Genomic DNA, 27540 nt, shown 5'->3' with positions numbered 1-27540 from the left:
TCTGGAAAGATTGAGAGCCATTGGTTTGTTTAATGATAAATTTAATATAGCATTACAAACTCTTCCCATAGCTGTAGGTGTCCCATACCTCCAATCTGTTGCATTCTGTTTTACAAATATGCCAATATAAATTAGTGTAAATACCACTAAGCATTGCCTTTAATACAAGAAGTGCTACAACGAACTTTTTCAGACAGGCTCTTAAGAGAAAATGTCTAATTAGATGCTTCCACGCCAACCAGTCATAAGCCACCACACCCTGAGCAAGATGAAGGAATGCCCCAAGAATAAACCAGATTAACCTGCTTTGCTGTCAATGCTTTATCATGAACTTTTTCATAAGTATGTTCTGTTTTTTCAGAATCTCATGATGCCATTATCACAAGTCCCCATATATACAGTACATGCTTCATTAAATACTCTTCATACTGTCTACCACGTTACAGTTCTATCAATGCCTCTTTTTCCCTGTCTTGACACATGACACTACTGGCAGGACAGGAAGTTTCTAATGAGCTAGATTTAATTTGTGAGAACAAGAAAGACATTAATGAAATCTTCACTTCCAGGTTTTGGAATTGCCAGCATTTCTCACTGTTCAAGCACTATATTGACATGAGGAAGTGAGTGTTTGCTACCTACAAAGGGCCATATGCTACCCTGTTTTCCATGGTGTGGAGCAGGAGCGAACAGAGTAAATGTGAAAAAATTGGATGGGGAGGGAAGCCGTTGCCACAGCATGTTTTCCCATGAGTGTTTATTAGTTAGTAGTTTTCCATTTGTGCTTGTGTGAGAGGAAAGGTATGATATGCTTTATAAAACAGATGTCTTAATCTGCACTGAATCCAGCCATTTATTGCAGAGATACTACCCTGTTTCCCCGAAAATAAGACAGTGTCATATATATTTTTGCTCCCAAAGATGCGCTAGGTCTTATTTTCAGGGGTGTCTTATTTTTCAGAAATGAAAAATGCCTTATTATCGGTGGATGCCTTATTATCGGGGAGGTCTTATTATCGGGGGGATGCCTTATATTACAACGAGAGGCAAAACTGTAAGTAGGCCTTATTTTCGGAGGATGTCTTATTTTCGGGGAAACAGGGTATATATCCAGGGTATTAGAGTTTCCAAAATATACTCATGTTTATGTAGGCAGTCAGCTTTACAAAATTAGAGAACTGGGTAGTATTTACAGAGTTCTTTGATTCAGGTTCACTGAGCATTGGCTAAAAACATTGAGGAAGATGTTATACATCTACAGTAGGTATCACATTACTGGCTTACATCAACATGTCCTGCCAGACAGTAATATAGCAAGGATTAGTACACTTACTGGAAAAAAGTGGTTAGTCTGAGTTCTGTCCATCTTGGCACACCAGATATTTGGAACTACAGCAGGCTCCAATCTTGCAAGTGATTCTAGACAGGTGGCAAGTAAAGCTGCACTGTCCTTATGTGTGGGATTGTTTGTAGGATCAAGGCAACAGCAAGGATACTAACAAGTGAATATTTTTCACAAGCAGGAAATTAAAATGTGATAGGTCTGGAACTCTGCCTCTTAAATTAATCAAGAACTTATTGGGAAGGACAGAGCCATGTTATGTTACTTCCCTCTATAATTTGTTTTGTTTAGGTTGTTAGTCTTGACCCCATTATTGCTGACAGTCAACTCAAGGGTGAAGTTTTTTCACTAGCTAGATGTTAGGTGAGCTGTAACTCAGCTGATTTGATATTCCACCAGTAGTCAATGTAATGTTCTCATAACCTAGAACTGACTCATGTTTAAAAATTAATTTGAGTCTGATCCAAAAATCCAGAAGCTACTCTTAAAGACACCTGTCTATGCGATCATATGTAGACTGGACAGGCTTGTGAGCAGCAATGTTGGCACTAATACCTGTGCTTTCCAGAAGCCATCACTGCTTCCAGGAGTGCCTCCTACACCCTGCCAGTTGAGTGTCAACCACTGCAACTCTTTTTCTCCCCTGCCTGGAAATAGCTGGACTGTGGAGAGAAAGGAAGGAAGCCTTTTGCCAAGCAGTAATAGCTACCCAGCCATGAAACTATAATAACTAGAGATACAGGAGGAGAAAAAGACTAGATATATAGGGCGGAGGCTTTGGAAAAGGAGTGCTAGAAAGATCTGCGGAAGGTTTGGGAAAAGGCTACATTATGCTGTAGTAACAGACCTCATTACTATACAGATACTGTATTGAACTGGGCTACTTCAGTAGAATAGTGTAGTTTTTATAAATCAAAGAAAAAGGTAGGTATGACGGGTTGGATCATAGAAACCCCCTTGGTAACTGCCAAGTGATGTGCCAAGACTACTACTTTCCCTGCCAGCTTGGGACTCCAGCACCCTGTCTTGTTGAGCCAGACACACCAGTCTGCTCCAACACAGACCCAGGGTCTGAACCACATACCCCAAAGTTGCAGACTTAACTGAAAGCAACTTAAGAAGTGTTCCTGTTTTTAACACTCAGATGCCCAACTCCCAATGGGGTCCAAACCCCAAATTGGTTTTACCCTGTATAAAGCTTATACAGGATAAACTCAAATTTTTCACACTAACACTGATAGAGAGAGATGAACAGATGTTTGCCCCCTGTATTAATGCACACTCTAGGTTAATAAGTAAAAGCTGATTTGATTACCTACAGAAAGTAGGATTTAAGTGGTTCCAAGTAGTAACAGACAGAACAAAGTGAATTACCAAGAAAAATAAAACATGGAAGCCTAAGCCTAGTATAGTAATAAAACTGAATACAGATAAAATCTCACACTTAGATGTTGCAATAAGTTTCTTTCACAGACTGTGCCCAGACTAGGAAGGCATCCAATCCTTACCCCGGTACGGCCCTTATTCCAGTTCAGGTGGTAGCTAGGAGACTTCTCATGACTGTGGCCTCCTTTGTTCTGTTCCACCCACTTATATCTTTTGCATAAGGTGGGAATCCTTTGTCTCTCTGGGTTCCGCCCCCCCCCTTCTAAATGGAAAAGCACCAGGTTAAAGATGGATTCCAGTTCAGGTGACATGATCACATTACTGTAAGACTTACTCACTTGCCAGCACACACACATACAGGAAGACTTACAAGTAAAACAGAGCCATCTACAGTCATTTGTCCTGGTTAATGGGAGCCATCAAGATTCCAAAGTATCATTAATGGCCCACACTTTGTATAATTACAATAGGCCCTCAGTTATATTTCATATTTCTAGTTAGATACAAGAGTGATACATTTATATAATTAGGATGACCACACTCAGATTATAAGCTTTGTAATGATACCTTACAAGAGACCTTTTGCATGAAGCATACTTTAGTTACATTATATTCACACTCATCAGCATACTTTCATAAAATCATATAGAGTGCAACATCACAGTAGGAAGAGGAAATAGAGAGGAAGAGCAGTGCTACAGCAGAGAACTAGGTAGGAACAAAGATAACTGAAAGGAGGAATGGTGAGAAATACTGAACACAGCAGGACTGGCTCTTGTTGAATTGGGGGCGGGGCATGAGTCTAAGGCTGTATCTTAATGTGGAGCTGCAAATGCAATTCCCAGCTTGTCGTCATACAGGTGCTATCTCTCACTGAGCCAGAGGATTAAAAACAGTAGCACAGCATAGGGGTGCCATTTCAGATTTTGGTGGGCAGGAGGGGCAAATTAGGCACCTGAAAACTCTAGGGTTTTTTTTTGTGTGCAAATAACTTAGAAATTAGCTGATAGGAGCACTGTATCTAATTCCTATATTAAAAAAGAATTAAATAAATGTTAGACCCACTGAGCTCTAATACTAACATTCTCGCATATTGTGAGAAGTGACTTAAGGGATACTAGTTAGATTTAAAATTTTAATATATATTCTTACCTTTTTACTAACTCTTGAATACAACAATTGAATTTAACAAGCTTGGAATAGACAAAATAACTTCGGAAACATGCTACTATGGCAAGCCCCCGTGAGTTTATACTGCCCCTACAGCCCCAGGCAGGTGGTGTTACCCCACTACAGACGCTCCCCAACTTACGCATTGCGTAAGTCAAATTTTGCATAAGTCAGGAACATATACCTGACAATTATGCAATAAAAAAAAAGCTTATGGAACTTTTTTCGGAAGTGCAGATTTCTGTAAGTTGGGTTTGCGTAACCCGGGGAGCGTCTGTACAAATAATAGACTAGAAACTGACTTTAAACAGGAGTGAAAGTGACACTTTCAAGTCACTTTCACAGTATTGCCAATCCCAAATGTTCAAAAACCATGAATCAGGTTCACCAAAAAATCATGAGATTGGCTTTAACTCATGAGATTATGTAAAAAAATAGACTTTATGTGCTTTTTATTTGCCTTCTGCTTTTTGCACCTTTAGGGTGCACTAGGGTCACATTTTGAAGCTTTCCCCATAGCCACAAGGGCTAAAAACTTAATTTTTCTTTAAGAATGAAGGCTGAACTCATCACATATCCACTTGACTCCAGGAGCTGGGGCTTTAAGGAAAACAATTATGAGACTCATGACAAAATCATGAGAGTTGGCAACACTGCTTTTACTTCTATTTAAAGCAGTGGTGGGCAACCTGTAGCCCGTCAGGGTAATCTGCTGGCTAGCCGCGAGACAGCGTTTACATTGGCTGTCCGCAGGCACGGCCGCCCCCGGCTTCCAGTGGCCGCTGTTTGCTGTTTCTGGCCAATGGAGCTGCAGGAAGCGGCAGCCAGCATGTCCCTGTGGCCCGTGCCACTTCCCGCAGCTACTATTGTCCAGGAACAGTGAACCGCGGCCGCTGGGAGCTGCGGGCGGCCAATGTAAACACCGTCTCGTGGTCTGCCAGCGGATTACCCTGAAGGGCCACAGGTTGCCCACCACTGATTTAAAGGCTAGTTATTTTCAAAAAGGCTCTTAAGCACAACACTACAGTGATTGAGCTGCAGTTCTCACAGGAGAATATTTAAAACCAAACACCAAGAAAATTCCACATTTTAAAGTTGAGGAAAAAAAACAGGTATATCAGGGCCACTGCAGGCAGGAAAGAAAAATAAACAGTCACAGGAGCTCTGGGCAGCTCTTCCTCTTGAAAGAAAGTTGGAGGATCAAATCTAGTTCTTAAGCCAGTAAATTTCTATTGCCATCAGTGCCTCCACTCATAAATATAAACATGTGCTTAATAACTATATACTTCATACTTAAATATCTGAGCCATCTTATCCAGGGATACACACTGGCTCTGGGACTACATTTTCTGGCATATTTTGAACAGTGCTGAGCACACAGAGCGTGCCCAATGAACAATACATAGAAGGACAATAATCATCGACTTTATGGACTCTGGATGAAATTTCTGTTCTTTGTTCTGGAATTGGCCTGGATCAGGGTGGATTTTATTTAAATCATATGAATTTAAATCACTAGTCAGGAAGACTCTATTTAATCATGGTTTTCTACATAAGTGTATTCTTGTTGGTGGTTATAACCTTAATACATATTCTTCACAACTCAGATTTAGATTTGTTTCATTTTTAGAAGATACACACTATACATTTTTAAACAGTGATTTATTTTGAAAACTTTTCAGATTAATTTTACAGCTACATCAGAAAATGAATAATTGTTTGGTTATTTCGTTTACCAAAGGTAATCAAAGCAGATATTTATGAAGTCATTGGGAGGTGAACTATCTCCAATACAACAGGTTAATCATTAATATTTGGAGGATTTTCTTGCCATGCTGTATTAGGAGAACATCACCAGACAGACATTAAAATTTTTATTTAACTAAAACAACGCTAAGTATTCTGGATTTTTTTTCTTCAACAGCAACCTATATTTTAACAAAACAAGCATATGTCCCTTGCTTCTCACAAACATCTCCAGACTTCTTCTTGTCCAGATCTATTCCGCCCCCAACAATCTTCTATTCATTTAACTTTTTGAAACTTTGCACTTTTAGAGAGGGGAAAGGTATTGACTCTGTGTACACAAATTTGAAGAGGGACAATAGAGTTGAGGTCTATTATTTCTCACCTTTTTATAATATATACACACACACTGGCTGTTAACAAGCATGTTACTTCTGGAGAGAGAAATCCACAGTTTGAGAACTGCAAAACTAAGCATCTCCGATGGTATCTTCTAGACTGAGCACTGAGTCCCATTGGGTAGATAGAAAGATTCACCTAAATAATCTATACAGAAGCCTGTGAAACCCCATAAGACTGGGTCCTTAATCCATGACCTACTGGAACTCATTTACAAAACTTTTCTTAAACATTATGTTAATATATTGTCTCATGCTATAGAATTAATAATCCCTATTCCATGATGAGATATCTTTGAGCTATAATGTATTTTATTTAAAACTATCTTTAGATTGCTTTTTGAGGGGGAAAAAGCATTTTATCAAAAAATCCAATTTAAATAAACTCAGATTTAAAACAAAAATCCATGATTTTTATCTATCTTGGCCTGGATACAGCTGAAACCCTAAACCTATGAGGTACGAACACATCTGACACTTTTATGACACTTTGATTCCTCCCTTTTCTCGAACTCTGAACCAAAATGACAACAAAATGGTTTTCAGTTAAAATGTAAAACTGCACAGCAGCCATTGCTCTACAACCTAGCACGGGACAGAACCTGCTACCCTTTGGGAGTTTAAGTGATCTCCTCTCATCTGACTCTCATTCTCCATCCTTCCTGCCCTCGGTGCTGCTTTTCATGCTGTCAATCATGACATCCATCCCAACCACCTCAGACCGTTGGCTGGAGTCTCAGAACTGGCCACCTTGGTTTTGCTCCCATCTATCAGAATCCTCTCTTGTTGCAGCATGCAGGAGAGAGAGAGGCTGGCCTGCTGGATAGGGAGCTAGCCTGAGACACCTCGGTTCTACTCCCCACATGGACTTCCTGTATGACCTCAGGCCAGTAGCTTAAGGACACAATTTCAAAACAGTTTAGGCACCCAAATATGCAGCTAGGCATTTAATGGCATTTACAAAGTACCTAATCTTCTACGCCAGCTGCACCACTGCGCATCTTATAGCACCAGGTCAGTCCGGGCTCTGCAGCTGCGCTTCCCCAGGAGCTCGCAGCCCCGCCGTCCAGAGCATTGCGTTGGCAGCGCACTGAGCTGAGGCTGTGGGGGAGGAGGAACAGCAGGGGAGGGACTGGGGGCTAGCCTCCAGGACCAGAAGCTCAGGGGCTGGGCAGGAGAGTCCCATGGGACGGATGTGGCCTGCAGGCTGTGATTTGCCCACCTCTGTTCTAGTCTTTTTTGAAAATCCCACTAGGTGTCTAAATACCTTCGAAAATCTGGCCTTTAGTCGGTGTGTGCCTCAGTGCCCCATCCATGCAATGGGGATATCAACAGTGTTCTACCACACATACATACATGACATCACATACAGCCCCCAGCTAAAAGCTCTCCAGCACATCATCAATGATCTACAACCTATCCTAGAAAATGATCCCTCACTCTCACAGACCTTGGGAGTCAGGCCAGTCCTCGCTTACAGACAGCTCCCCAACCTAAAGCAAATACTCACCAGCAACTACACACCATACCACAGAAACACTAACCCAGGAACCAATCCCTGTAACAAATCTCATTGCTTACTCTGTCCTCATATCTACGCTAACGACACCATTAGAGGACCCAACCACATCAGCCACACCATCACCTGCACATCTAACAACTTTATATATGCCATCATGTGGCAGCAATGCCCCTCTGCCATGTACATTGGCCAATCCAGACAGTCTCTACGTAAAAGAATAAATGGACACAAATTGGACATCAGGAATGGTAATATACAAAAGCCAGTAGAACACTTCAATCTTCCTAGACATTCTATTTAAAAGTAGCCATACCTGAACAAAGAAACTTCAGAAACAGACTTGAAAGAGAAACTGCAGAACTAAAGTACATTTGCAAAATTAACACCATTAATTTGGGCTTGAATAGGGACTGGGAGTGGCTGGCTCACTACAAAAGCAGCTTTGCCTCTCCTGGAATTAAGTATCACCTGAAGAAGTGAGGTGTTTGCCCAGGAAAGCTTATGCCCAAATAAATCGGTTAGTCTTTAAGGTGCCACCAGACTCCTTGTTGTTTTTGTGGATGCAGACTAACATGGCTACTCCCGATACCTACTGCACTGAGGGGCTGTGAAGAGAAATAGTTTAAACCTTGTGAGGCGCTCAGATACTGTGGTGATGGGGCCACATAAGTACCACAGGTAGAGTAGGAACTTCTCTATACTACTGCTATCCCTTCGCTTGGTTTTGGCCCCTTTTCACCTATGCCCCCAAATCTCCCCCTTTTCTGAATGTAATCATGGCTCAGAGGGCTTGGCTCTATTTTTTCTGTGTTTTCTCAAAAATAACCCCCTCAGGGATTCCTGATTTACAGGCTAGACTTCCACACACTTAATTTAAGCACCAGCCCTTTCTTATCTTAATCACCCTGCCTCTGTTTGTAAACACAATACTGACTCCCTGCCCCAGGGGCACATCTCCCCTGCAGAACTTACATTTCACACTAAAACAAGGAGTCCAGACTCCATGCATTTGAAGTGAAGTTTTTTACCCACGAAAGCTTATGCCCAAATAAATCTGTTAGTCTTCAAGGTGCCACCAGACTCATTGTTTTTGTGGCTACAGACTAACAGGGCTACCCCCTGATACTTGACTACATTTCACACTAATGTTGTGCTGTAGTTAATAGCTCCACCTGGTAGCTCTCACACCTCCTGTAAGAAACTCAGGGGGGCTCCTGCCGCTCCTCTTCTCTCAAATGGTGCCCCTGGCACAGCAGGGGTAGAAAGGCCAGGGCTGAGTGGCAGATTAGGCTAACTGCCCTTACCATGTACCCACCGGCTTCAGGCAGGTTACTTGCCATGGCTAGCCTGAGAGGCCACTAGCTGCTGTCTGTGCCAGCTATTATTTATGTCTACACAAGCTGAGAATCACGTGCCCAGCACCAACAGTAGACGTACCACTTAATCACAATCAGGTACAGTAGCAATGGAGGTCAGCCAGGAGCAGCGCCAGGGTTTTTGATGCCCTAAGCAGCAGCACTCCTCCTCTGAGCATTCGGCAGTGGGGGTCCTTCCACTCTGCGTCTTTGGGGCACTTCGGCGGTGGGTCCCGGAGCGAGTGAAGGACCCGCCGCCGAATTTCTGGAGCTAAAGGACCCCCTGCCGCCAAGGGTGGCAAAATGCCACCCCCCAAATCCTGCTGTCCTAGGCGACTGCCTAGTGGAAGTGCCGGCCCTGAGGCCGGCAGAAAAGGCAACTGGTGTCACATAAGGTAATTCTAAATGAACATGCAAAATGGGGTAGGAGTGGCTGGTTCTTGACACTTGGGGGCACACCCACTCTTGTCTCTCTCCCCCCCCCCGTGCTTCACTCATATACCCAGCTGCCACCTGTGCATGGGCCTCAGTCCCACACCCGNGCACCCACCCCACACTGCACCTCAGTCCCACACCCCATAGCCCCCACCCCATACTGCGCCTCAGGCCTCGGTCCCACAACCAGCCTCTTGCCTGCACCGCCCCCGGGCCTCGCTCACACACCCGGCTGCCAGCTCTGCCTGGCGCTCCATTGCACGCGCATGCAGCTTCTCCGAGTCCAGCCGCTTCCTTTTCAGCATCCCGCGGGGCCCCTCCCGTCAGCCTTCTCCTTCCTTCCGCCTCCGCTCTGTCCCGCGCGCGCCTCCTCTCTATGGTTCCCCTCCCGGCTTTCCCTTACCCAGCGTGCACTGCGCCGGAAGCGAGTGACGACAATAACAAACAGCGGCAGCGGCTGCGCCAGGAGGACGGTGGTGGGGCTCGAGCGGTGCCCGGAGTCCCCCAACTCCCCCCGGGTCCGGCGCTTTCCCAAGCTCCTGAGGGAGCCCCCGACCGCGCTCTGCTGGGTGCGTCCGGAGCCCATCGGCCGGACCCAGCCGCAGTGAGGAGCCGCTGTTGCCGGTCACCGCAGGATGGTGCGCGGGGCCGCCTCGCCGCTGTGGGTGAGTGTTGCCCGGGGCGGGGGGGGAGCGGGACTGTGGAGGCCCCCCCCCGACTGCTGAGGGGAGGGGGAGTTCGGCAGGAGCTAGTGGGGGGGCGCCCCCTCCCCGCAGGCTGGTGGGGCGCGGGGGTGAGGGGCTCACTGGGCTGCGTGGGCCTTTCCCCAGCAGCGCGCCCGGCTGACACCCGCTGGGCGCAGCAGAGAAAGAGCGAGTCGGGGTAGAGGTGGGATCCCTCCCCTGCCCCGGGGAAAACGGAGCGGGGGGCTGCCCTTAGAGTGACCCGGGGAGTAGCGTCTCCTTGGGGAGGGCTGGGGCCGCCCCGCTCCTTGACAGAGGCTGTTTGTAAACAGCGCGAGGGAGCGGGGCTGGCCGGGCGGGGCTGTGCTCTCTGTTCCCTTCCCACCACTATCGGGAAGGGGATTCGCCCTGAAGTTACTACAGGGAATGACTCAGCCTGTCCATGCTTCTGTGCCTGCCTTTGACAACAGTCAAACCCGGTAAGAAGTATTAGGTCTGGGAGCGTGCTGTATCTTCAGCTTCTGCTGTGATCCACTTTCTAGGAATCACATGTTATCTACTACTCTTTCACACTGGATTCTCCTTGTCGTTACTTCTTAAAAATACTTTCAAACTATGAACTAAACAGTGTAGACTCAAGTTGAATTTTATTTGTACCTTGTTTAGGGTTCATCTGCTCTGCTTCCTTGTGATTGTTACTACAAATGATTGGGAACAGATTTTGCAGAATAAGTTATTTTGTAGTTAGTGAGTAGTTGAGCACATTTAAAGTTAAAAAGGAATAATATGTCAAATGTACTTTTTTACATTTTTACATTGTACAAATTTATGATATTTCAGAATGTTACAGTTTTATATTTTGTAAAACAACTCTTTACATTAGACTTCCTCATGGCACCCTGCTATAAACCCCTTGCTGAAATGTAGGATAAAGTCATTGCTTATTGCCAGTAAAGGCCCTAATCCTGTGAACCCTTATGTACACACTGAACTTTACTAATGTCTATAGTGTACTCGTGTTAGTAAAGTTAAGCACATGCTTAAGTAATTGCAGTATCAGGACAGACTGAACAGATTACTCTTTACACCAGCAACCTGCTCTTCTTTAATGTAATACTGTTGTTTGTATATTGGATTTTCATAGCCATACTGATGTCTGACCTGAAAGCACCTTCTCTCCCTGCACTGGGCAGTTATCAAATCAAGTGCATTATAGGTTTCACCTTTCATATTAATTTAACAATTTTTTTTTTTTAAATATGTTTTGCTTAACAGTTGACAACTTTTGAGACTTTTTAATGGGAGATTTGAATGAACTATGCTGAGATGTGAACTTCACTGAAGTGAATGCAGTTACAACACAGATAATTGATCTATGTTAAGACTTAAAAATCTGCGTGCCAGTGGCAGGTTAGGAAGTTTTCTTTGCGGAGTGAGGGTGTCTAATTATGCTATTTATGCGGAATGTAAGCATTCATTTAAAAAACTGTTTACAATCCTTGCTGCTAACCTTCCAAATATGAATCGGTTATAAACTGATTTAGTGTGACTTTCGTCAGTCTGTAGACAAATTGTGTCAACGCGTTTCCTGCTTTTCATGTGCCTACTTGGGAGAAGTAGAGCAGAATCCGGCCGTGGAGCTCTTAATAAAGGAGGAGGAGGATCTATAGTAAGTAGCTGAGAAGAGCAGAGTAACAGAGACACTTCCCTACCATTACCCATAGATGCACACGCAGCGGCCAGGAAACTTTAAGAGAAGGAAGGGGGCAATAAGGAGGCTGGAGAAGGGATAAAAATCTACTTCTTCCTTTCATTAGCTAAAAGTGGATGGGGCAGCATAATATTTATCTGACAGCTGTCAGCCAAAAGCTGATATGAAAGATTAGCACCCTGGTGGAAATCCCACCTCCCTCTTCTTTCCCACCAGCACAGGCATAGCAGATGGGCTGGGCTTCTCACCAGGTTATTACCCTAGATCTTGCTGGTTCAGCCCACCTGAATGTACCAGGTAACAAACCCTGATGATCAATTAAGAATATTTAATAAATATAGCTCCTTTCTCCCCATCTCATGGTGCATACTGTGTCTTTCTATGTATATCTTCTAGATTATAAACTTTCCAGGGCAGGGACTGCTCTTGACAAACATATTGTCTGCTCTTAAACAGTAACAATGCATAGAAGAGTTAGAGCATAAATCTTATTTCAGTTTTCAGCGCTGTTCTGGAGGGGCTGCCTCTAGAGAGGAGGCTGTTCTCCATATCCATTCAGTGTTTAGCTTGTCTGCTGCAATTGCCATTAAATAGGTAAATTGAGATGTGGACACTTAAAAGTTAAATGAGTGGGTAGTGTTTGCTCATGTAAGTCTCCAAACAGCCATCATATACTCTTGGTTCCTATCAAATGGTGTTCAGACCTGTGATCTAGAAGTAAAACTGTATTAATAAAACTCAGCTGTTCAAATGAATTTGAAAATGGACAAGTTGAACTCAGTCTTCTTGGAAATGTGTATGTTTTTGTTATACCATTTTGGTTTTCACCTTAGATGTTGGGGTAAGGCATTTTTCATTTGAAAACTTTCTTTGGTACATGTTAGACATTTTTTACACTGGTAGTGTATGAATAAATTGGAATTGAAAACAGATTGTATTTTCACTAGAAAACAGTATGGGATAGAAATGGAGATTCTTTCCAAAGGTGTTAGATATTGTTCTTATTTGATTAATTGGATAGTTGAGATGTCTTCCATTATCTTGGAAAAATCAAAGTAAAAACACTTTTCCCACTGTGAAGCTAAGTTTTGATAAAATATCAGATGCTTTGAGCACTTCGTGCAAGTCCCCACTGTTGGTGAAGGCTTGTCATGTATTTAAGTTAGTGGGGTAATTACATATGCTAAAAAAGAACATGCACTAATGAAACAGGAAGGAAATGAGACATTTAAAAGGAGGACAACACATAGTTTTTCATCTAGTCACCATATTTGGCATAAATGGAAGGTAGCTACATTTATACTTAGTGTTCTAAGTGCTATCTGTAGATTTCAAAACATTTTACTATCCTAATATCAGGGATGTTGAAGGAAGTTGGGGCACAGGGGAGTTAAGTGATTGTCCAAGAGAACATAGGAAGTCAATGGTGAAGCCAGGATTAGGATGCCTTATCTACTACATTTTGAAGTAAATTATACATGTGATACTGCACTTATCTACACCATGAGCATATTATACTAGTCTTACTCTATGATCTGCACTGACTACCTGTTGAATTCTGTGTGGAATATGGTTCAATACCAGCAACTTTATAAAGTCTTAAATGCCTGAGACCTACTTACTGAACTGGACCTCTTTGGTATTTAAAAGAAAAAGAAAATAAAGGGTGTGCTCTTGGAAAATATTTTCTGAGGACTTATTGGATATATTTTATGTTTTAGTGGTATACCTAGCCACACAGTGGAGTAAACAAGATTGTACAGGCTTAGAAGATTTCACATTTGGGGAAAAAGCACAGAGGTTTAAAACTGTTTAACTTTTGAGTTGTAATTGCTGCAGGTTATTGTTAAATATGTATGGAAAGGGAATGATTTCATATAATGTGAATTGTTACCTCTTTTCCTTGTAATGAGGGAAACCAGTGGAGAGATGAAATACAGACAGTGTTTGCCTCATTAGAAATCCTCACATTTGTAAGTATTAAATGTGCAGGAGATAGACTAGATGATCATGATGGTCCCATCTGCCCCCTTAAAGTCTATGAGAGTGGGAATTTTGGTGGAAGTATTTAGTCTGTTTGAAAGAGGGGTTCCCTATTGGGTGAATAGTGATATTATCAGGATGTTTCTTCAGAAAAGCTGGATGGTGATCTGTTGCACGAACTCTTGGCCACTAGTGGAAGGAATGTAAGGAACAGTGGTGCCATAAATTGGAGATTGGATTCTGTTTCCAGAGCTTGGGTTTGTTCATGGATGGCAAGGGGAGATGGGGCAATATGAAAACTTAAGGCATATATTAGAATTGAAAATTGTATTTCCCATTTTCTTTGGTTTTTGTTTGTAAATTTAACTCTGTAAAGGAAGGTGTCAGTGGAGAAGAATCCTGGCCTTTGTTTCTTGTGATTTAATGTGTGGTTGGTAGTCAGTAAGATAAGTTATTTGATAAAGGATGAGGCCTCTCACAGTATATGCATCTGTGTAATGTTTCAGGACTTGTTTCAGTGCATTTGATGCCTGCTGGGTGAGAATGTGGTATACCCAAGATAAGTGGATCCAAATCTAAGTGTGTCCATCTTGTATATAAGAGTTCTGAGATAGAATTAAAATGAGACTGGCTTTAGTATATCTGTTTCTCCATGGTATTGTGGAGTCTCCATAAAGTGCTGGTGCAGTGATAGTACTCAGTGACATTTACGTCAGCTAGGTTACCATCTCTAATTTGAAGTTGAGAACAGCTCTTTGTCAGGGCAGGTCCTACTCTGATGATCTGCCCCCTAAGTCTAATGTGACCTAAGCCTATTTAGAGGACTCTGAGGGACAATACTGTCTCCCTGACAAATCGTGTTGTTATTGGTTTGGAATACTGTACTCAACCATTGATGAAGTGATTCCTAGGTACCATCCTCCCTGGGTTCAGCTTCACAGGTCATCCTCATTTACAGCAAGTCTGCTTTTGACAAATGAAGCAGATTGGAAGATAGCTAGATCACTGGGGCAGAAGTCTTGAGCTGAAACCAGTTGTGATAGGGAGGGTTTCTTTTGTTTTAAGTCTTAATAGCTTGGGTTTGGGGGAGGCAAAAGAAGGTATAAAGGCCTTGATCTGAGGGTTAGGTTTTTTTTTGGTGGTAAGCAGCTTGTAAACTGAGGCTCAATCCAGATAGAATTTAAGTTATGCTGGGTTGGTTGGGAGAGCAATTAGGAAATAACACGAGGATTGCATCTTTCCCCTTTGAATGAAGGTGTATATCTGCCTTTTGTTCAAGTTTGCTCTGTAGGATTCTGGTAGGATTTCCTGGTTCTACTAGATGATCAGTGGAATCCCATTAATTCTTAATTTTGTATATTTTTTTAAAATTTTGTTTTATCACAGGAGACCTGGGGGTGGGGTACTGTCACTATGGGGTCGGGTAGGAAACCCTGGGGGTGGTTGGCAAAGCAAGCACACCACAGCAGCAGCTCCAGTCCTGTGGGGCTGGGACTGGCACCCTACTCCAGGCATTGCAACCTGGCACATGGAGCCGCAGTGCCACTCATTCAGATTTGGCCTGTCCACTCCTCCCATCATGACAGAGGGGCAGACAGGCCAAATTTGACTGAGCAGCAGTGCAACACCATACATCAGTCCACAACATCTGGAGTGGTGACAAGAGTTGCCATTGTGGTATAAGTTTTTTGTTTTATCTTGTTTTTATTTTGTTATTAAGATGTTTCCTTAATGTGGAGCTCTAATGATCAGATTACCTGTCTTCTTTTTATGTATGTCCAGGAAGTTGCCTTTCTTTTGGATGCACTTACTGCAGCTTTCATTCACACCTTCGTCAATTGAAAGTTAGGTTACTACAGTGTATTCTATAGAAGACTTTATCTGAAATATATTGGGAAACTTAAATTGCTACAAAATGCAATAGCCTCATTGTTAGTGGAGTTTCCTGCCATAGGCTTGGGGTCTGGCTTTGTGATCTTCACTGACTCTGGATTCTGTCTAGAATGCAAGATTTCTAGTATTGACCTATAAAGCCCTCAATGGTCTCAGACCTACTTACATACAGGGAGAGGTGGTCTTAGATAATATTTCTACAGTTGTGATAAGCAGAGATGCATGAGCTGGTATAAAAATAAATAAAGAAAACAAGGTGGGGGAGGGAAGGAGGTTGTTCGGAGAGTGTTTTCTGAGGGCCCTTTGACTTTGGAACTAGTTTTTTGTGGGGGTGGGGGTACCTGTCCATTGAGGGGTGAGTTCACTCCATGATTAAGTCCGTTGGACTGTTCTTGGCCTCAGGGCTCTAAGGCCTAGCGGCCAGTGGGCTGTCACCTAGGATGACCTGGGCCCTCCCTACTCCACTGGGTCTCAGCCCAGGGCCCTAGCAGTGGCAGAGCGTTCCACCACTGAGCTATCAGGGCTCCGACCTAAACATGCTGGCTTTCCACAGGGCTATAACTAGTCCTCCTCGGGCCACTTCCTACCATGTCTCTGGGAGTCATCATTGAGGCCTGGTCCCCACTAAGTCCCTACTTCGGACTAAGGTACGCAAATTCAGCTACGTTAATAACGTAGCTGAATTCGAAGTACCTTAGTCCGAACTTACCGCGGTCCAGACGCGGCAGGAAGGCTCCCCCCGTCGATGCCGCGTACTCCTCTCGGCGAGCTGGAGTACCGGCGCCGACTGCGAGCACTTCCGGGATTGATCCGGGGTCGATTTATCGCGTCTTAACCAGACGCGATAAATCGATCCCAGAACATCGATTGTGTGCCACCGGACCCTCCGGTAAGTGAAGACAAGGCCTAAGACATCATTGGGGTCTTCGGGCTTCTCAGTGAGTGCAGTTCCCAGTGCTCCCGGTCCCTCTTGGGTGTCCGCATGCACTTGGGTGTCTGTCCGGGTTTCGGCACCTCTGGCTTCTGCAATCGGGTTCCAGCTGTTCCCAGGCTGGAGACAGCAAGGATCATCCTTCCTCCTCAGCAGTCAGCCCAGACTGAGCTGGGCTGCTCTCTCTTATAGAAATGCTTCACCGGGAGCATGCCCAGTAGAGATGTGGGGGTGTGGCTTGCTCAGCCCATAGTGAGGACTTAATCCTTCCCTGTCCAGTGCCAGGTGAGTTCACCCCATCACATGAAATAATGCAAATGTGGTGATTTTTATGGTTCTGCAAAGCCATATCTCCTCCTTAGTTTACTGACGGACACAGGGAGAAGTTATTACAAGGGCTGCTGATGGAAAAAGAGTATTGTTTCAGTCTTTAAACTGCTTCTGCCTTTTTTTTTTTTTTTTTTTTGCTGGTGTGGTCAGATGAAACTTGCACTATTATGAGGAGGGAATTTTTGTCGTGTTCTTAACGGATCTAAAGCAGGGGTCGGCAATGTTCAGCCGCGGCCAGCACATCCCTCGGCCCACGCTGCTTCTCGCTGCCCCCATTGGCCCGGGACTGCGAACCGCGGCGAGTGGGGGCCGCGGTTGGCTGAACCTGCCGCGTCAGCAGGTAAATAAACTGGCCCGGCCCGCTAGGGTGCTTACCCTGGCGAGCCGCGTGCTGAACATTGCCGACCCCTGATCTAAAGTGTCCCTGTGTCCTTAGTATGAAGCAATAGGTACTGTCTTTTATTTTATACAAATTGAAATAAATACACCTCTACCCTGATATAACGCGACCCGATATAAAATGAATTCAGATATAACGCGGTAAAGCAGTGGTCTGGGGGGTGGGGCTGCGCACTCCGGTGGATCAAAGCAAGTTCGATATAACACGGTTTCACCTATAATACAGTAAGATTTTTTTTTTGGCTCCCGAGGACAGCGAGGTAGAGGTGTACATCAAATCAAACTGAAGAAATATGTTTTCAGTAGCAATCAGCAAATTTTGAAGAAGCAAATGAAATGAACATTTGATTTCCCAGTCCTTGACTAAAGTAAAGGCTTTTATAATACAGCTAAAATACAAACTTAGCTCAGAATTGACAATACTGTATTCCGATAGTTTATCTCCACAAGGATTTGAGGCATTTATTCTAGAGTTCAGCATATGAAATTGTACCTCAGTTCTACCGTTATTTTCATAAAACTGTTAGGTAAAAAGCAAGTCCTTACTCACCTCTCCAGCACCCGAGTTCGTGCGGAGTTGGTATGGGGCTCACAATCTGTCAGAGACCAGACACCAATTCGTTGATCAACGGGCTCACACTATCCTTAGCTTGAAAGGCTTCAGAGTAAGTGTGGCAAGTTTATTAGGGGTGAGCATCAATATTTATACACAGAAGTAAACAAAGTGATTAATAGATCATAATGGCCATGCATAATCAATCAAGATTCTACAGGATAAAACAGGTTAAAATGTAAATTAAGTAGAGAAAAGGGGAGATGGCTACTTAAGGGGAGGGGGGTGTCATGAGTAGTTCGCAGGTCAGAGCTTTGATTAAAAGTTCAGACAGAGACATCAAGTCTGGGTTAAGTTTAAGCTCATCAAAAGTTCAGACTCAACAAAACTAACACTTTATATGCTTACATAATTGGTTTGTTCATGTTATCCAGCATGTGTGTAAAGTTTTGTTTTGTTTTTCATAGATAATGTGTGCACCCTATAGGAGTTTTCATCCACATGGGATGATTTACTCTTGATATTGATTGTGAAGCGTGTCTCACCTGTCTGCCAGTGGCCCTAAATATAGGAGGTGGTTCAAGATGAAGTTTCTCCATATTATTCTTTGTGAACATAGTGTTACTTCTTTCTCAACTCTTGATGTATCTGTTAAATTAACTGGATGCAAACTTGTTGATTTTAGTGTAAGTAAGTGACAACCAGAAAAGTAGCTCCTTTGTATACTTCGGGTAAGCTTCAATCTCTCGTGTGGGGCAGAGTGGGGAAGGAGGTGACAGGAAATGTAGCATACTGATATTAGTATCACCTTCACTCTTCTCCCACAATGAACCTGATTTTTAAGCAACCTTTTAACTTCCTTCCTGTCTTATTGGAAGCAAAGCAGCTCTCGCAGAAATGATATGGCCATGTGAAACTGAGTAGAATTTTTTTGTCATCTTTGTCAATTCACGCTACAGCCAAAACACTTCTGCTCAACTATGAAACTGTGTGGTTTCTGCTACTGTCTCTGTTCTGTTATAGTGTGCAGTCCGATGAGATATATTGATCATGCCATGGATAAATATTTGAGGTGTGGGAACACTATATACCATCTTAAATTGCCATCCCTATTTATTTTGATGAAAGAAAAGTATTTAGACAGTTCTCCTTTTCTGTCATGGCAACTATTTGGGATTAATGGAATTATTCAGCTTGATGTTGTAGTGTACATTTTAAAAATAGATTTTCAGTTAATTAAACCTTGTTTAGGTCTTTAAACACATTATATTTGTATATGTTTTTTTTGTATTGCTAGCTGGTATCAGTCCTGAGATACTGTAGAAATGGGTGGTAGGTACCTACATAAAAACATTTATACAATAGAATTAAATGCCTCACTTTTAGATGGGGGACACTACGGTCAGGTTTACACTATAGAGTTAGTCTCACTGATGTCAGTCCTCCACTATACCAACCTAATGATTCCACATCCATAAGAGGTGTAGCGCATAGGTCAATGAAGTCAGGGTGACGCAGAGTCTGTGTAAATACTGCATTACTTGCATTGCCTGTCAGCATTGCGCAGAGTTCACAGCTGTGAGCCCCACTGCTGGGCGCTGACAGCTCGGGTTGTCAGCCACCCACTTAAATCGGTGCAAGCGCTCCTGGTGGGGATGCACACCACTGGCAGAAGGAGAGTAGTGTGAACATGAAAAACTACAGTAATTCATTGCAGTGGCTGTCGGTTGTCCTAACATAGGTTGACTTAATTGTGTGGTGTAGACAAAGCCTAAAAGGCATAATTCCTTGTTATGCTTAATGTTTTACAAAAAAGACAGGGGCAGGTGAACATATTATTCCAAAAAATATTGATGCATTTAGTGAATTGGAGTACAGATTGCTATTGTGTGCAGAAGTCACAATTTCAGTTTTGTTTTACTTAATCTGTATGTCTCCCTTATTTTGTTGTGTTCATTTTTATAATGTCACAATCTAATTTGCAAACTTCTCTTACATTTGTTATGCTTAATTGTCAGTCTAATCACTGTTCTGCTTATAAACTCAGATTTGTTCGGTTATTGTAATAGTTGGATTGGGTACTTCAGATGTAATACATTCTGATTGAAGGGGATTTGTTAATTTAGGGAAGTAAATGGTAATTTTGGTCAAAACAGGGACACTGTCAGCTAAAAAGTCTCACTCCAGTCTGAATTTTTTTACCTAGTGATGTTCAGTTAACACCAAGGTATACTCTTAAACGGAAGCTGTCAGATTTTTTGTCATATTATTTATTTTTTACTGAATTTGTACTGTCATAGACCAGGACCCCATTGTGCTAAGTGCTTTACAAACACAGAACAAAAATGGTTTACTTTCTGCATTTGACATCACTTTTTATTACCACTTTCACTGTTTCCCTTGTATAGTTAGTTGCTTCTGATTTTGTGGGTCTTTCACACAGCAACTGTGGAGGAAAATAACATTTTCTAAAAAGGGACAATACGACTATAAAACCAAACCAAAATATTCCTTGTGAAGAATCAGGGACAAGTGTAGTATCTGCAGCTGAAATTGACTAGGTTTTTAGTTGACAGTGTCCCTGTAATGGATGTCAGTAGCTCCTTAGCTATTTTTAAGCTACCTGAAACTAGATGTATCTTAAAATAAAATAAAAACACTTGCAAACGTGTGTGTGTGTGTGTGTGTGTGTTTTGAGGTCCAGTGAGGTTGAAGAATACTAAATTCCTTGCTTGAATTTTTAGGAGTCTCCATAGATTGATGCTATCATGCAAGCCAATATGTGTAATTGACTCTAGTGTGATAAACTTGAGGTATTTGGTATGGAATAAAGTACTTCTGTAAAGAGCTATGGGTGATGCTTCGCTTGATGTATATACTAAGGGTTCATGAGTGTCCATGGGATTTATACATACTGATAGTATTTTTAAATCTTATTCCTCTACTTTCTCTGCCATCTGCAGTGCTTCCATTCTTGGGTAATCAAGTGAAATTTATTAAATATCATTCTTTGAAGTTTTCTAGTGCTTCTGGGCAAGTCTTTTAGTAAATTGTGCCTGATTGTCAGAATGCAGAACTGTAGCAGAGGGAGAAAACAGTCTTAAAAGTAACACTCCAAGCGACCGTGAATTCAAACCACATTTTAAGCAGCCCTTAATTATCAGAGGATCTTAGACTGGGAATTAAACAGACACTGGAGATTTTAAAGAAAATTAACATAAAGACTCAGTGCTGTGGAGTTAACCGTCTGTGCCATGGTTATTCTCTAGAATTTAAATGGTGCCATCTTTTTTTCCCTTCTAGGATTTTTCACCCACTTTCCCAGCTAACTTCAAGTGTCAAAGTCAAGATGTACTTGAACTCCTTTTTTTGTTTTTGTTTTTTTGTTTTTGTTTTTTTTGACGTGCTACTTGCAGAACCATTTGCAAACTTTTTGACCAGATTCTACAAGTTGTAATTCTTTTCCAAAGAGTTTGTTTCCACATGCAGTACCTTTCCGTCGTGGATAATGAGTCAATTATTTGAACTAAGCCATCTGAAGGAACACATACTTGAATATACCACGCTTTACAAAAAGTTAGGAACCTCAGTTTGTCATTGGAGAGAGAAAAGGGTATATTCTGGCAATGCTTCTGAGGTGATTAAAAAAGAAAAGTGTGGTTAAAAAAACAAAATGCTCCATCAGCCAGCTGTGAATCAAAGATCATACCCACACAGGAGAGGAAACTGCTTATTTGTATGATTAAAAAGGGTAAAGTAATTGAAGGGAAAGAACATAATTATATTAGAGCAGGGAGTGTTTCTCAGTGATTAAAACACATCAGAAATCCAACCTGGGTTTACTTCCTGACTAATGTGGTGTCACCTTTTAGTAACCATTTACTTCTGTGCCTGTTTCCTCAGTTAAGAAGTTTATTAGACAAAAGATGTGTATTAGAATTATTTCAGTGTCTAATTCTAAAAGACTAGCATCCACAAGCGAACGGGATTGGATCACATTCTTTTAACAAAGATGGATAATCTGTCTGATTTTAGTTTTGTCATCATATTTCTATGAAACTATGAATATTAAAAATACTGTCCAAGATAAGCATATGAAATGTTAACTAGAGTGGAGGAGCATAAAACTCCAGGGATCACTTCAAAGAGTAGCTATATAGTCAAAAATAGAATGGCTACAGAAAGAAGATAGAAGTAGGATATTTAAACTCTAGAACAGTCAAGTAGTACATCATCTTCATTATGGCAAATCCCAAAGGACATGGCCTCCTTGCAAATTCAGTGATTGATCGCTGACAAGGTGCTTAATGGTAGTCTGGTTGTATATTTGGTTTATATCCGTCAATGGCCATCTTGATGCCCCCATGATAGCCAGCCACATATCAACATTCCTTGGTACACAGGTTTGGGATTCATTGGTCTTCCATTTGAATTATATGTTCATCCCAAGAAAGCTGCTGAAACTGAATCAATGCTGAAGGAGGTGATTCCTGTGTTCGACTTCAAATATCCTAATAGCTGATCTTGTCCTGCAACTTGATATGAAGCAGTTGATGAAGACAGTGAGACTCAAAAACATCAGTCCAGTATTCTTCAGCTTTCCTCAGTGCCCACATTTCACTTTCATGCAATGGAGTTGGTATACCTGTTGATTTATAGTGCCTCAGCTTTGTAGCAAACTTGATGTAATGACATTACCACAAAGGCTGGTGAAGGGCCCAAAATGTGGCAGCTGCTGCTGCTCTATGCATGTTCAGATCTTTTGAGCATCCTCAAGCTCCAATGTCCATGACACTGCTCAAATACTTGACAGCTGCTACGTGCTTGATGTCCTGTCCAGACGGATTAATACTGTGCTGGTTGTGATACGGAGCTGGAGACTGCTTCATGGTAATGACATGACACTTGGTTTTATCTGGCTTAATAACCAGTCTAAGGCATGATGCTTTTGCTCAACCAGAACGGCCATAACCTGCAGTAATATACTGAACTGAGCCAACAAGACACTGTCATTGGGGTATCAAGATATCGAAACAGAATGATCAGTTGAATGTTACTGACAGCTGCCTCAAGTTTATCAACTAATCAGTGCTGATGTTGAACAGTGATGTTAACAGAAAACAGCTTTTACACACCCCTGTGAAGTTAGGGCAAATAATAAACAATAATACACATGATACTTCAAATAATACTGCATACCTCTAGACAAAAACAATATTCAGTCAAGTGAAAAATCATCAGACAGATACAAAAGAATTGAAAGAAACTGAAGAGAAGGTTGTCCTAGACTTCAGTGAAATCAGTTTTAGCACTATGATAAGCTCTAAAACCTGTCACATCTGTTCAATTTTTATTTTTTAAATAAGTGACACTTTAATTTCTCTGATACCAGTACTTTAATAGAAATGGCAAATTGGAATTTAGCCATTTGGGGGGAGGGTGCAAGCATTCAGCAGGTGGGGAGGGAACTTATTTTGAAAAGGAAGGAAATAACTGGCTGAAGTACCTAAAGGCCCCATCAATTTAATAACAAAAGGGAAAGAAAAAAATTAAACTTTATTCTATGAAAGAAAACTACTTACAGATAAGCCACGTTGCCAGCAGGTTAAACATACAGCAGAAAAATTCTTATAGTACATTCAGGTACCGGAAGCACAGAGAGGATTGTCTTGGAACATTAAACAAACCTGACCCCCTTACTTTTATGGACTAAAGTCTGAATGGTGTACCCTGTGCAATTAAGGTGGCTTTTGTTAAGTAACACACAATGTGGTATTTTATAAAACCACATATATTTTCATATATTTAGGCTTGGAAGATTTTTGTCGGTAAATGTTGATTTCAAGTTCTGCACACACTGATGAAAAATATTTCCATTTATGGTAATCAATGTGTATGGATAGGCAAATTAAGAAAAATGGTGCTTTAGAACTTATTAGAGTTTAAGGATTTGTACATCTCATATTTTGACATGGGATGCTGACCACATGTGTTTTAATGGTGTTAAAGCGTTAATGTTTTGAATCTCAACATCTACTGTCATTAAATAATTGACACTCCCCCATCATTTCCCTCAGTAGTCAAAATTTAAATAGATAAAAATTGAAAAAAAATTAAAAATAAACATTGATATTCATCAGATTTATAATCTGACCCTTTTGATTGACAGCAAAGAGTAATTGGTAATTATCAGAGTGGACATCTGCATTTGAAGACCACAGTTGGAAGATAACACACAGAAAAGTGAAGTTATGAAACTAATAAAGGTGGAAGAAGAGCTGTTGATTGACGTTTCTGGAGAGCTGCTGAATCTGACGAAAGAATTTGTGTACTTGGGCGGTACACTTAGTGCCATTGCAGAGAGATCTGGGAATTGAAAAGAAGAACCAAGTGTGCATCAGCAGCTGTAAAAAAAGGTGTCAGGAGTACTGTGGAACCAGCAATTAAAATAACATATTGAAAGGAGAAGCTTATATTGAAGGGGTGGCCAAATTAGTGGCTAAATTCCGAGCCTCGTAGGATAATCTTCAGAAGTTCGAGAGCCGGAATACGCTACTGAGGGGAGCTGGGGCTTGGGGCTTCAGCCCCACTCCTGCTGAAGCCCCATGCCTCGGCAGGTGTGCCTCGTAGGGCTGAAGCCCCGAGACCCTCCTCCTCACTGGACAGAAGCTTCTACCCAACCATCCCACTGCAAAGCAGAGGTTCCAAGCTTTCCCCACCCCAGTCTGATATTTGGAGAATGGTCTTGCGAGCCGAACTTTAATGGTAAAAGAGCCACATGTGGTTTGTGAGCCAGAGTTTGGTCACCACTATTATATTACGTTTTTGTCCCTGCCTGCTCTGTGGTTTGTAAACAGTGGGTCTTATGGAGATAGAAGAAAAGATGCAGGTCGTAAAACTGAGGAGAATGGCAGTCAAGTGGAGGGTAGACAGATTGCATGGAAGAAATTAAAAGGAAGGTGAACTTGGGGTTCTAGGTGATTAACAGGCTGAAGAGCACATGTTTGAGGTGGGCTGGAAGTGTAATAAGAGTAGGAGAAGAATGACCAGCAAAGAAAGCATGGGAGGAAGAGGGAGGTAAGAGAAGATGTGGAAGACCAAGGGTACAAAGACTCCATGAAGAGAAGATTGAAGAGAAAAGGAATTATCCACAAAAACTCCAAGATCTCTTTCTTGAGTTGTAAAAGCTAATTTAGATCCTATAATTTTGTATGTACAGTTGGAATTATGTTTTCCAATGTGCATTACATTGCATTTATCAGTATTGAATTTCATTTGCCATTTTGTTGCCCAGTCACCCAGTTTAGTGAGATCCCTTTAATCTTCACAGTGTGCGTTGACCTTAACTATCTTGAGTGATTTTGTACCACCTGAACACTTTGCACTGCACTGTTTAATCCCCTTTTCCAGATATTTATGAGTATGTTGACCAGCACTGGACCTAGTACAGATCCATGGGGGATACCACCACTTTTTACCTATCTCTGTTCTGAAAACTGACCATTTATTCCTACCCTTGCCCAGAGGATGTTGTGAAGGCCAGACTGTAACAGGGTTAAAAAAAGAACTAGATAAGTTCAAGGAGTATAGGTTCATCAATGGCTATTAAACAGGATGGGCAGGGATGCTGTTCCTAGCCTCTGTTTGCCAGAAGTTGGGAATGGGCAACAAGGGATGGATCACTTGATGATTACCTGTTCTGTTCATTCCCTTTGGGGGCGCCTGGCATTGACCACTGTTGGAAGATATGATACTGAGCTAGATGGACCTTTGATCTGACCCAGTATGGCCGTTCTTATGTATCATTTGTTTCCTATCTCTTAACAGTTACTGATCCATCCCTCTTATCCCATGATTGCTTGATTTGCTTAATAGCCTTTGATGAGAGGCCTGGTCAAAGTTTTTCTAAAAGTCCAAGTATGCTATATCCACGGGATCACCCTTGTCCACATGTTTGTTTACCCTTTCAAAGAATTCTAGTAGATTGGCGATGCATGATTTCATTTTACAAAAGCCATGTGGACTCTTTCCCCTACAAATCATGTTCATATATGTGTCTGCTAATTCTGTTCTTTACAATAGTTTCAACCAATTTGCCTGATACTGACGTTAGGCTTACCAGCCTACAATTGCTAGAATGGCCTCTGGAACCTTTTTTAAAAATTGGTGTCACGTTAGCTATCTTCCAGTCATCTGCTAAAGAAGTTTGATTTAAGCAGTAGGTTACATACCACAGTTAGTAGTTCTGCAGTTTCATATTTAAGTTCCTTCAGAACTCTTGGGTGAGTACCGTCTGGTCCTGGGGACTTGTTACTGCTTAATTTATATATTTTGTTTCAAAAGCTGTTCTATTGACTCCTCAGTCTAGGACAGTTCCTCAGATTTGTCACCTAAAAAGAATAGCTCACGTATGGGAATCTCCCTCACATCCTCTGCACTGAAGACCAAGGCCAAGAATTCATTTAACTTCTCCACAATGGCAGTGTGTTCCTTAAGTGCTCCTTTATCACCTTGGTCCTCCACTGGCCCCACTGATTGTTTGGCAGTCTTCCTGCTTCTGATATACTTAAAAAATTTTTGCTGTTAATTTTTGAGGTTTTGGCTTGTTCCTCTTCAAATTCTTTTTTGGTTTGCCTAATTATACTTTTACACTTGTTTTGCCACAGTTTATGCTTCTATTTTCCTCATTAGGATTTGACTTCGAAATTTTAAAGATGCTTCTAACCACTTCTTTTTACTTAGTTTAGCCATGGTGGTACTTTTTTGGGCCTCTTACTGTGTTTTTCATTTGAGGTGTACATTTAATTTGAACCGCTATCATGGTGTTTCTAAAAAGTTTCCATGCAGTTTGCAGGCATTTCACTGTTGTGACTGTTTTGTTTAATTTCTGTTTAATTAGCTTCCTCATTTTTGTGTAGTGCCCCTTTCTGAAGTTCATTGCTACTGTGTTGGGCTTCCTTGGTGTCGTTCCCCCCCCTCCCACCATAAGGCTATTCAATTAAATTATAGTATGGTTACTATTACCAACCGGTTCAGCTATATTCCACTTCTTGCACCAGATCCTGTGCTCCTTTTAAAACTTAGCAGCAAACATGTACTGCTTAATTTTTTAATAAATGAATTAAAAAGATTGCAATAGATTACAGTAAATTTAGACAATAACATAGATTGTCATAATTTAATATTTTAAAATAGGTTTATTTTAAAAACCCTGTATTTAACTTAAATAAAAAATAAATTAATCTGTTTTTAATCAATTTTTATCCACCCTGAAGTGGATAAGTACAAAAGCAGAGTTAAAGTTTCTATGACAACATCTAACTTTAAATTTAATGACACTTTTTAAATTAAAATCTCAGCCTTAAAGGAGCTCTGACAACTTGAGTTTTAGCTTAAATATATTTTTAAAAAGCTCCTAAAGACCTTAAAACTAATAATAATCCACTGTAAATAGTTGTATTTAAACACGCTTACTCCCTACAGAATTTGAAATTCAAATTTTGGTGGACTAGGAGCCTTTAGCTTAGATAACAGAGTCAACAAAGCATAAAGGGACGCAGTGCGTTTCTGAATTTTCACTTTTAGTAAACTAAGGTCTTAGCAACATAAAATTGTTAACTTTACATTTAATTTTCATGTTTATAATGTCATTTAAACTGATTATACTCATTGGTCTTTACCATTATTATATGGGCAGAGGAAA

The 27540-nt window shown here is 41.6% G+C and overlaps 1 protein-coding gene across 3 annotated transcripts in view; it reads left to right on the top strand.

Moving 5' to 3' along the window:
- Window positions 1-9783: 9783 nt before the first annotated feature.
- RB1CC1 (RB1 inducible coiled-coil 1) overlaps window positions 9784-27540 on the top strand; it is a 185401-nt gene continuing 167644 nt past the window's right edge. For all 3 annotated transcript variants that reach the window (XM_034762919.1, XM_034762917.1, XM_034762918.1), the window contains exon 1: window positions 9784-10019. The gene's annotated coding sequence lies outside the window, so the exon portion shown is untranslated. The remainder of the gene's footprint in view (window positions 10020-27540) is intronic.

This window comes from Trachemys scripta, chromosome 2, assembly GCF_013100865.1.
Source record: "Trachemys scripta elegans isolate TJP31775 chromosome 2, CAS_Tse_1.0, whole genome shotgun sequence".
Lineage (NCBI taxonomy): Eukaryota > Metazoa > Chordata > Testudines > Emydidae > Trachemys > Trachemys scripta.
Note: the sequence above shows the minus strand (reverse complement) of the source record. Positions and strands in the feature narration are given on the sequence as shown.